Raw genomic sequence first — 8,105 nt, 5'->3', positions numbered from 1 at the left:
TTGTCTACTCCCGGGGCCTTGTTTCGACTCAGGTCTTTCAGTGCTCTGTCAAACTCTTCACACAGTATCTTATCTCCCATTTCGTCTTCATCTACATCCTCTTCCTCTTCTTCTTCTTCCTCTTCCATTTCCATAATAATATTGTTCTTATGTACCACAATTTATTCTCGCGAAAGAATGAGTGCTATAGACAAGGTATGTCAAATTGATTCCATATTTTTTAGATTTCCAAAAGGCTTTTTGCATCGTTCCTCACATGCGACTTGTAATCAAATTGCGTGCCTATGGAGTATCGTCTCAGTTGTGCAACTGGATTCTTGGTTTATAGTCAGAAAGGTCACAGTTCATCAACACTGACGGAAAATCTTCAAGTAAAACAGAAGTAATATCTGGCGTTCCCCAAGGAAGTGTCTTTCGAGGGTTGGAACTTTAATAGTGGCAACTATTTATTTACATCTTGTACAAAATGGATACGTGTTTCAAAGTTTTACTGACCTTCAAAGTAGTCACCAGCATTGTGTATAATCCGTTGCCAGCGATGTGGAAGCCGTAGGGTACTCTTAGCAGTGCCAGTTGTGTTGACAGTTCGAGCGGCGCGGTCTATTGCTCGACGAATTTGTAGCAGTTCTGAAGCGAATGCTGTGAAGTGTTTCCTCCAGTATATAAATCGAGTTGAACTTACGATGGCCTAAGTCAGGGGAGTGCAGTAGGTGGTATAGCACTTAACAGCCCCATCAGTCAAACAAATCAGTAACAGCTTGCACTGTACGTGCTTGACCATTGTCCTGCAAAACAGTGGCCAGGTCCTGCAGAAAGTGTCATCACTCCTGTCTCTATGCTGTTCATTTTTGGAACACAACCTACAACCAGATTAGAGACAGAAGTGATAAATAGTTGCCACTATTAAAGTTCCAATCCTCGTAGATCCTTTGCTGTTCCTGTTCTACATAAACGATTTAGGTGACAATCTGAGCAGCCCTCTACTTTGCAGATGGTATCGTCGTTTACCGTCTTCTAAAGTCATCGGATGATACAATCAATCGCAAAATGATTTAGATATGTGAAAAGTACCAACTGACTCTAAATAATGAGAAGTGTGAAGTCAATCCATATGAGCACTAAAAGAAATTCGCTAAATTTCGCTTAGACAATAAACCACATATTCTGTGTTGTTGTTGTTGTTGTCTTCAGTCCTGAGACTGGTTTGATGCAGCTCTCCATGCTACTCTATCCTGTGCAAGCTTCTTCATCTCCCAGTACTTACTGCAACCTACATCCTTCTGAATCTGCTTAGTGTATTCATCTCTTGGTCTCCCTCTACGAGTTTTACCATCCACGCTGTCCTTCAATGCTAAATTTGTGATCCCTTGATGCCTCAGACATGTCCTACCAACCGGTCCCTTCTTCTTGTCAAGTTGTACCACAAACTCCTCTTCTCCCCAATTCTATTCACTACCTCCTCATTAGTTATGTGATCTACCCATCTAATCTTCAGCATTCTTCTGTAGCACCACATTTCAAAAGCTTCTATTCTCTTCTTGTCCAAACTATTTATCGTCCACGTTTCACTTCCATATATGGCTACGCTCCATACAAATACTTTCAGAAACGACTTCCTGACACTTAAATCTATACTCAATGTTAGCAAATTTCTCTTCTTCAGAAACGCTTTCCTTGCCATTGCCAGTCTACATTTTATATCCTCTTCACTTCGACCATCATTAGTTATTTTGCTCCCCAAATAGTAAAACTCCTTTACTACTTTAAGTGTCTCATTTCCTAATCTAATTCCCTCAGCATCACCCGACTTAATTCGACTACATTCCATTATCCTCGTTTTGCTTTTGTTGATGTTCATCTTATATCCTCCTTTCAAGACATTGTCCATTCCGTTCAACTTCTCTTCCAAGTCCTTTGCTGTCTCTGACAGAATTACAATGTCATCGGCGAACCTCAACGTTTTTATTTCTTCTCCATGGACTTTAATGCCTACTCCGAATTTTTCTTCTGTTTCCTTTACTGCTTGCTCAATATACAGATTGAATAGCATCGGGGAGAGGCTACAACCCTGTCTCACTCCTTTCCCAACCGCTGCTTCCCTTTCATGCCCCTCGACTCTCTGCCATCTGGTTTCTGTACAAATTGTAAATAGCCTTTCGCTCTCTGTATTTTACCCCTGCCACCTTTAGAATTTGAAAGAGAGTATTCCAGTCAACATTGTCAAAAGCTTTCTCTAAGTCTACAAATGCTAGAAATGTAGGTTTGCCTTTCCTTAATCTATTTTCTAAGATAAGTCGTAGGGTCAGTATTGCCTCAGGTCGGCTTCTACCAGTTTTTCCATTCGTCTGTAAAGAATTCGCGTTAGTATTTTGCAGCTGTGACTTATTAAACTGATAGTTCGGTAATTTTCACATCTGTCAACACCTGCTTTCTTTGGGATTGGAATTATTATAAATCTAAAGGCTATAAATTAAAAAAAAAGTATATTTAGGGATTACAATCGCGAATAATTTAAATTGGAATAATCACGTAGATAATGCCGTGAGGAAAGCAAACCAAAGACTATAATTTATTGGCAGAACGCTAAGAAAGTGCAACAGGCCTAACCGCGCTTTTCTGCCCTCTTGTTGAGTATTTCTGTGCGACCAGGAATCCGCATCAGATGGGACTGACGGAGGACATCGAAAAAGTTCAAAGAAGGGCAGCTTATTTCGTGTCATCATTAAATAGGAGAGTGCCATGCACACGATACGTGAATTGGGGTGGCTGACATTGAAACAAAGGCATTTTTCGTTGTGGCTAGATCTTCAATCACCAACTTTCTTCTCCGATTGCGAAAATATTTTGTTGGCGCCCACCTACCTAGTGAGAAATGATATTCGTAATAAAATATGAGAAATCTGAGCTCGCACAAAAAGATCTGATTGCTCGTTTTTCCCGCTCGCTGTTAGACAATGGGACGTTAGAGAAATAGATTGAAGGTGGTTCTATGCACCCTCTGCCAAGCACTTAATTGTGAACTGCAGAGTAATCATGTAAATGTGGATCTACGGAAGCATTGCTGAGGGAGGGAACAGTGAGATTTCAGCTAGGCAACATTTCAACGGTTTGAATCTTGTCAGCACTGTAACCTCTGTTTAACTCGCCAGTAAATAAAAAATTAAGATTCACGACAAGACAACGGCATACAATTGATTTCTCACCATTATTATCCGTTACAGGACCGCTAAACAATAAATACGGATTCGTGGTGCACAAAGTAAATGTTCAGTTCGGTTTTCGACAGACCACTATTTTCTTAATATTAATTAATGCATATGAAATCTATTCATCCAATTAATTACAAAATTTTGCATCTGATAACACTAAGAACCACTTGCAACACTTTTCTAAAAGCAGTAACAATGCATTAACTTACATGACTAGAGAAGGGGCAGATTTGGCGGTAGACTTCAGCGGTGTTGAAATCTTTCCTCAGCCGATATAAATAATTTATTTCGGCAAAATATATTACTTTGTGGAACAAGAGATCTAAAGTATTTTTTTTTTCCTTTTTTAGGCTTTGATAATATGGTGCGAACTTACAAAAAAAGCTTAGCAAACTAGAAGCTAGTGACGAAAAAACTTCAAAGGCAACGAAAACAGTAAAACGTGGCATGTTATTTTAGAGCTCCTATATGGTATGTACTATGGTACGTATTTGACAGATTAGTGTATAGTAATGTAGTTGATATTAAGCTGAGTGATACAAGTATGCGCTACTGACTGCCTTACAAAGAAATACATGTCTCATGCGATTATGCAAAACGGCTGGATTCAAGCACACGAATTAGTTAGGATGTAAATGAAATTGCTGTAACTGAGTGGGTCAAGGGCTTCAACACCTGATATCAACAGCCCACCTTACGAAAACCTGAAAACAACAGTTTATCAGGAGAAACAACTGTTAATAAAGAAATCGTCAGCAAACGTCCTGGCAGATTAAAACTGTGTGCCCCGGCCGAGACTAGAACTCGGGACCTTTGCCTTTCGCGGGGGCAAGTGCTCTACCATCTGAGCTCAGATGGTAGAGCACTTGCCCGCGAAAGGCAAAGGTCCCGAGTTCGAGTCTCGGTCGGCCACACAGTTTAAACCTGCCAGGAAGTTTCATATCAGCGCACACTCCGCTGCAGAGTGAAAATCTCATTCTGGAAACATCCCCCAGGCTGTGGCTAAGCCATGTCTCCGCAGTATCCTTTCTTTCAGGAGTGCTAGTTCTGCAAGGTTCGCAGGAGAGCTTCTGTGAAGTTTGGAAGGTAGGAGACGAGATACTGGCAGAAGTAAAGCTGTGAATACCGGATCTGAGTCGTGTTTCGGTAGCTCAGATGGTAGAGCACTTGCCCGCGAAAGGCAAAGGTCCCGAGTTCGAGTCTCGGTCGGGCACACAGTTTTAATCTGCCAGAAAGATTCATATCAGCGCACACTGCGCTGCAGAGTGAAAATTTCATTGTGGAAAATTGTCAACAAATTTTTTACTATTGTGAATAAACTATTTGTTCAAGTGCTTGCACAGGAGACCGTATACACAATCTGCAAGTTGTATCTGTTTCTTAGTACGCTGAAGTGTACTGCACAAATGAACTTGAACGTACCACAAGCTAAGAATATATAGCTAACTGTAAGCAATCAGGAGTGAAGGACACCTGAAGATGAAGCTCTCTGGCCTTTTTCAAAAGCGGTGGTAAAACGTACATCTGGGGAAAAAGAGGAAATCATCAATATTAAATGAGACCGAAAATCCTAAACTGAAATGGAAACCTTTCAACGACTGGCAGAAAACTCAAAAATAGTTTACAGACAAAAATCTGAAAAAAATCATAAATTCATTGTTGTAACAAAAGTTACGTTCGCTGAATCTTCTTGCATTGAAGATGGCGAGGCTCTTTTGCTAGATAACTTTCATTGTGAAAATATGGACTTAAAGAAAGTGACAGTTAAAGGTCTATAAATAAATGATTATGCACTTATAAGAGTTTGCAAGCAAAAACAGTTAAGTCTTATTCTTAGTGTGAATAGAAGAGAAAGTAGACAAAAACAGTACAGTAAAATCATGAGGCCAATTCTATTTACAGTTTTTGCATTTTGTATCGGTAATTTGATATTTAAAGGACTATTGTATCAACTATATACTGGGTGGTTATAATTAAACTTTTAAAACGCTATAGGAATAACGTCACTGGTCGGGATGACGTCAAATTGCAACGGAATATTATCAGAGAAGGGGGAAAACGTATGGCAGAAGAAAAGAAATTGTGTGAAAATTGATCAACAGATGGCGCTGTATGTGTCAGAAAACGTACATGAAAACACCTGTCATGCGCACGATCAATTGAAGTTGGTATAAACATGCCGGGTACACGGCTTTTTCCTCCTTTCGCGTCTGTGACGTTCGCCATGACTGTCTCAATGCAGGATCGCGCTCTGCTTGTAAAGCTGTATTACAAGAATGATGACTGTGCACACGTCGCTCTGCGGAAGTTCCGGACACTGAAGGGTTTGAAAAAGGGTTGGTCCGATGACTGCCGTGGGTCTTGAGAAAATGATTCGGAAATTCGAAAAAACGGTTTCTTTTGGTGTGCAACGTGGTAGAGGGAGGAAATGAATTGATTCGGCGTCAGTGGAAGCAGTGGCCACAGCCATGCAAGAGGAGACAAGTGGTGATGTGCAAACGTATAGTGCACAGAGAATAGCCCGAACATTGGACATAACCGTGAGCACAGTGCGTATAATCTTACCAAACATCCTTCTTTGCTATCCATTCAAAATTACTCATGTGCACGAATTCCTTCCTGTTGATTTGCCAGCAGGAGAGACCTTTGATTTAGAATTTCTTGCTCGCATGGAAGTGGACAATGATTGGCCGTGGGAGATTTTGTAGATAGATGAAGCCCACTTCCATCTGACAGGATATGTCAATATACAGAATTGTCGAATATGAGCAACGAAAAATCCACATGCAAATCAACCACTATCACTTCATCCTGAAAAGGTTTACGGTATCATTTATCACAGGGCCATATTTTTTCGAAGAGACAGATGCTTCTGGTCCTGTTATCCGTACCATCACTGGTAAGCGCTAAGAGCGTCTTTTGCGCAACCACGTCGTTCCAGCTCTCCAACAGCGTGGATGGGATCATTTTTATGAAAGATGGCGCACTTCCGCACATTCCAAATCCAGTTAAGCAGCTGCTGAAGCGCCATCTCGGAAATGCTAGAATTATCAGCCGCTATTTCCCTTCAGACTGGCCGTCCCGATCACCTGATCATAAGCCGTGTGACTTCTGGCTGTGAGGCTATCTGAAAGATGTGTTCAGAGTTCCGATTGCAAACTTAGCTGCATTGAAGGCACACATTGCGCAACACACTCTGAACGGGACCCCGGTAACATTTCGATCATTTGCGGAACATGCTATTCCTCGACTTCAACTTGTTGCAGAAAACTGTGGACAGCATATTAAACATGTTATGCGCCAATCACAAGGAAATTAATAATACGATTTGATTTTGATTGATGCTTTTTATGCGGTTTTTGGCCTCATGACAATTAAAAACCGATGTGTTTACTGCTTTTTATGCGGTTTTTGGCCTCAGGACAATTAAAAACCGTTTTTTTCCATCCGATGTGATATGACCTTGCCGTGGTGGATGGGCTTACGTAACTAACAGTATCATACCCGTATACCAATGCACACTGAGAAGTACAGTTTTTTAACGTCAAATGTACACCTTAGGCATTGTTGTATGATTCATTTGTCGTTTGTAGTCGACCACTATTAAATTATGATGCTTACAGCGCCATCAGTTGCTACATTTTGTAACTGTTTATTTTTCTTCTGTCATATTTTTTCCCCCTTCTCCGATAATATTCCGTTGCAATTTGACGTCATTCTGATCAGCGATGTTATTTCTACACCGATTTGAAAGTTTAACTTTAATTACAATCACCCTGTATATGTTGCTAGGAACTGCGATGAAAACATAAAACCAGTCCAACAAGCCATACTAACGAGTAGTGCTAATAACAGAAAAGTTTCTTAGCTGGCAATTATAATCTAATATTTGATGACATATGCTCCCCTCCCAGCTATATCCTTCCTGCATGTGCTAATTTTAAACGCATGCTTTCCCTTCGGGCCAAAGGCCTTGCCACAGTGGTAACACCGGTTCCCGTCAGATCACCGAAGTCAAGCGCTGTCGGGCTGGGCTAGCACTTGGATGGGTGACCATTCGGTCTGCCGAGAGCTGTTGGCAATCGGGGTGCATTCAGCCCTTGTGAGGCAAACTGTGGAGCTAGTTGATGGAGAAGTAACGGCTCCGGTCTCGGGAACTGACATACGGCCGGAAGAGCGGTGTGCCGACCACATGCCCCTCCATATCCGCATCCAGTGACGCCTGTGGGCTGAGAATGACACGGCGACCGTCGGTACCTTTGGGCTTTCATGGCCGGTTCGGCAGGAGTTTAGTTTTTTTTTTTTTCCCCTTCGGACGAGAAACGGCAGTGTATCTTATCGAGACCCGATTCCACTAGCTACGCTCCAAATCACGTTGTCGCCGTAGCACACAGGGGAAAGATAAACTTGCCTCTTTGGGATGGGTGACTAAAGAGGAAGTTGCCTCTAGAATAGACTTGGAAGGCTACAGTCACGTTTTAGACAAATGTGTGTTAATAACTGTTCGTCTCTGTTTCCAGAAGAGGGGTGTGTATCACACACTTCACACATGATAGCAGAATTGTGCACACATCGTAAGCAACCGAAAACTGGATGAACAGACACCTGGCATTATCGACATTCGAATACTCCGTTCTTTCTTTTTTCAGGGTTTAACATGTTATTTGTCTGTCCATTGCAGCAAACCTATTGTGTTGTTGTTTTCGTATTTTTGTAACTTCCATTAAGGATAAAAATAGACTTGTTACACTGTGGCTTGTCCGTGCTGTTCACCAGGTGCCAGTCTTGATCGTCTAACTGAATATAACTCGTATTTCTTATCTGCGACCTTGAAACTGTGCAACTCGAAGGCACTGCCTGGCACGAAACCTTTTGTGAAGCATTTCAACCCACAGA

At 41.5% G+C, this 8,105-nt stretch overlaps 1 pseudogene; it reads left to right on the top strand.

The window, feature by feature from the left end:
* The first annotated feature begins 7,172 nt into the window (after window positions 1-7,172).
* On the top strand, window positions 7,173-7,290 carry LOC124596702 (annotated as a pseudogene).
* Window positions 7,291-8,105: the final 815 nt, after the last annotated feature.

Source organism: Schistocerca americana, chromosome 2 (assembly GCF_021461395.2).
Source record: "Schistocerca americana isolate TAMUIC-IGC-003095 chromosome 2, iqSchAmer2.1, whole genome shotgun sequence".
In the NCBI taxonomy this organism is placed as follows: Eukaryota; Metazoa; Arthropoda; class Insecta; order Orthoptera; family Acrididae; genus Schistocerca; species Schistocerca americana.
The sequence above is the reverse complement of the archived record's forward strand: the minus strand, read 5'-3'. Positions and strand labels throughout refer to the sequence as shown.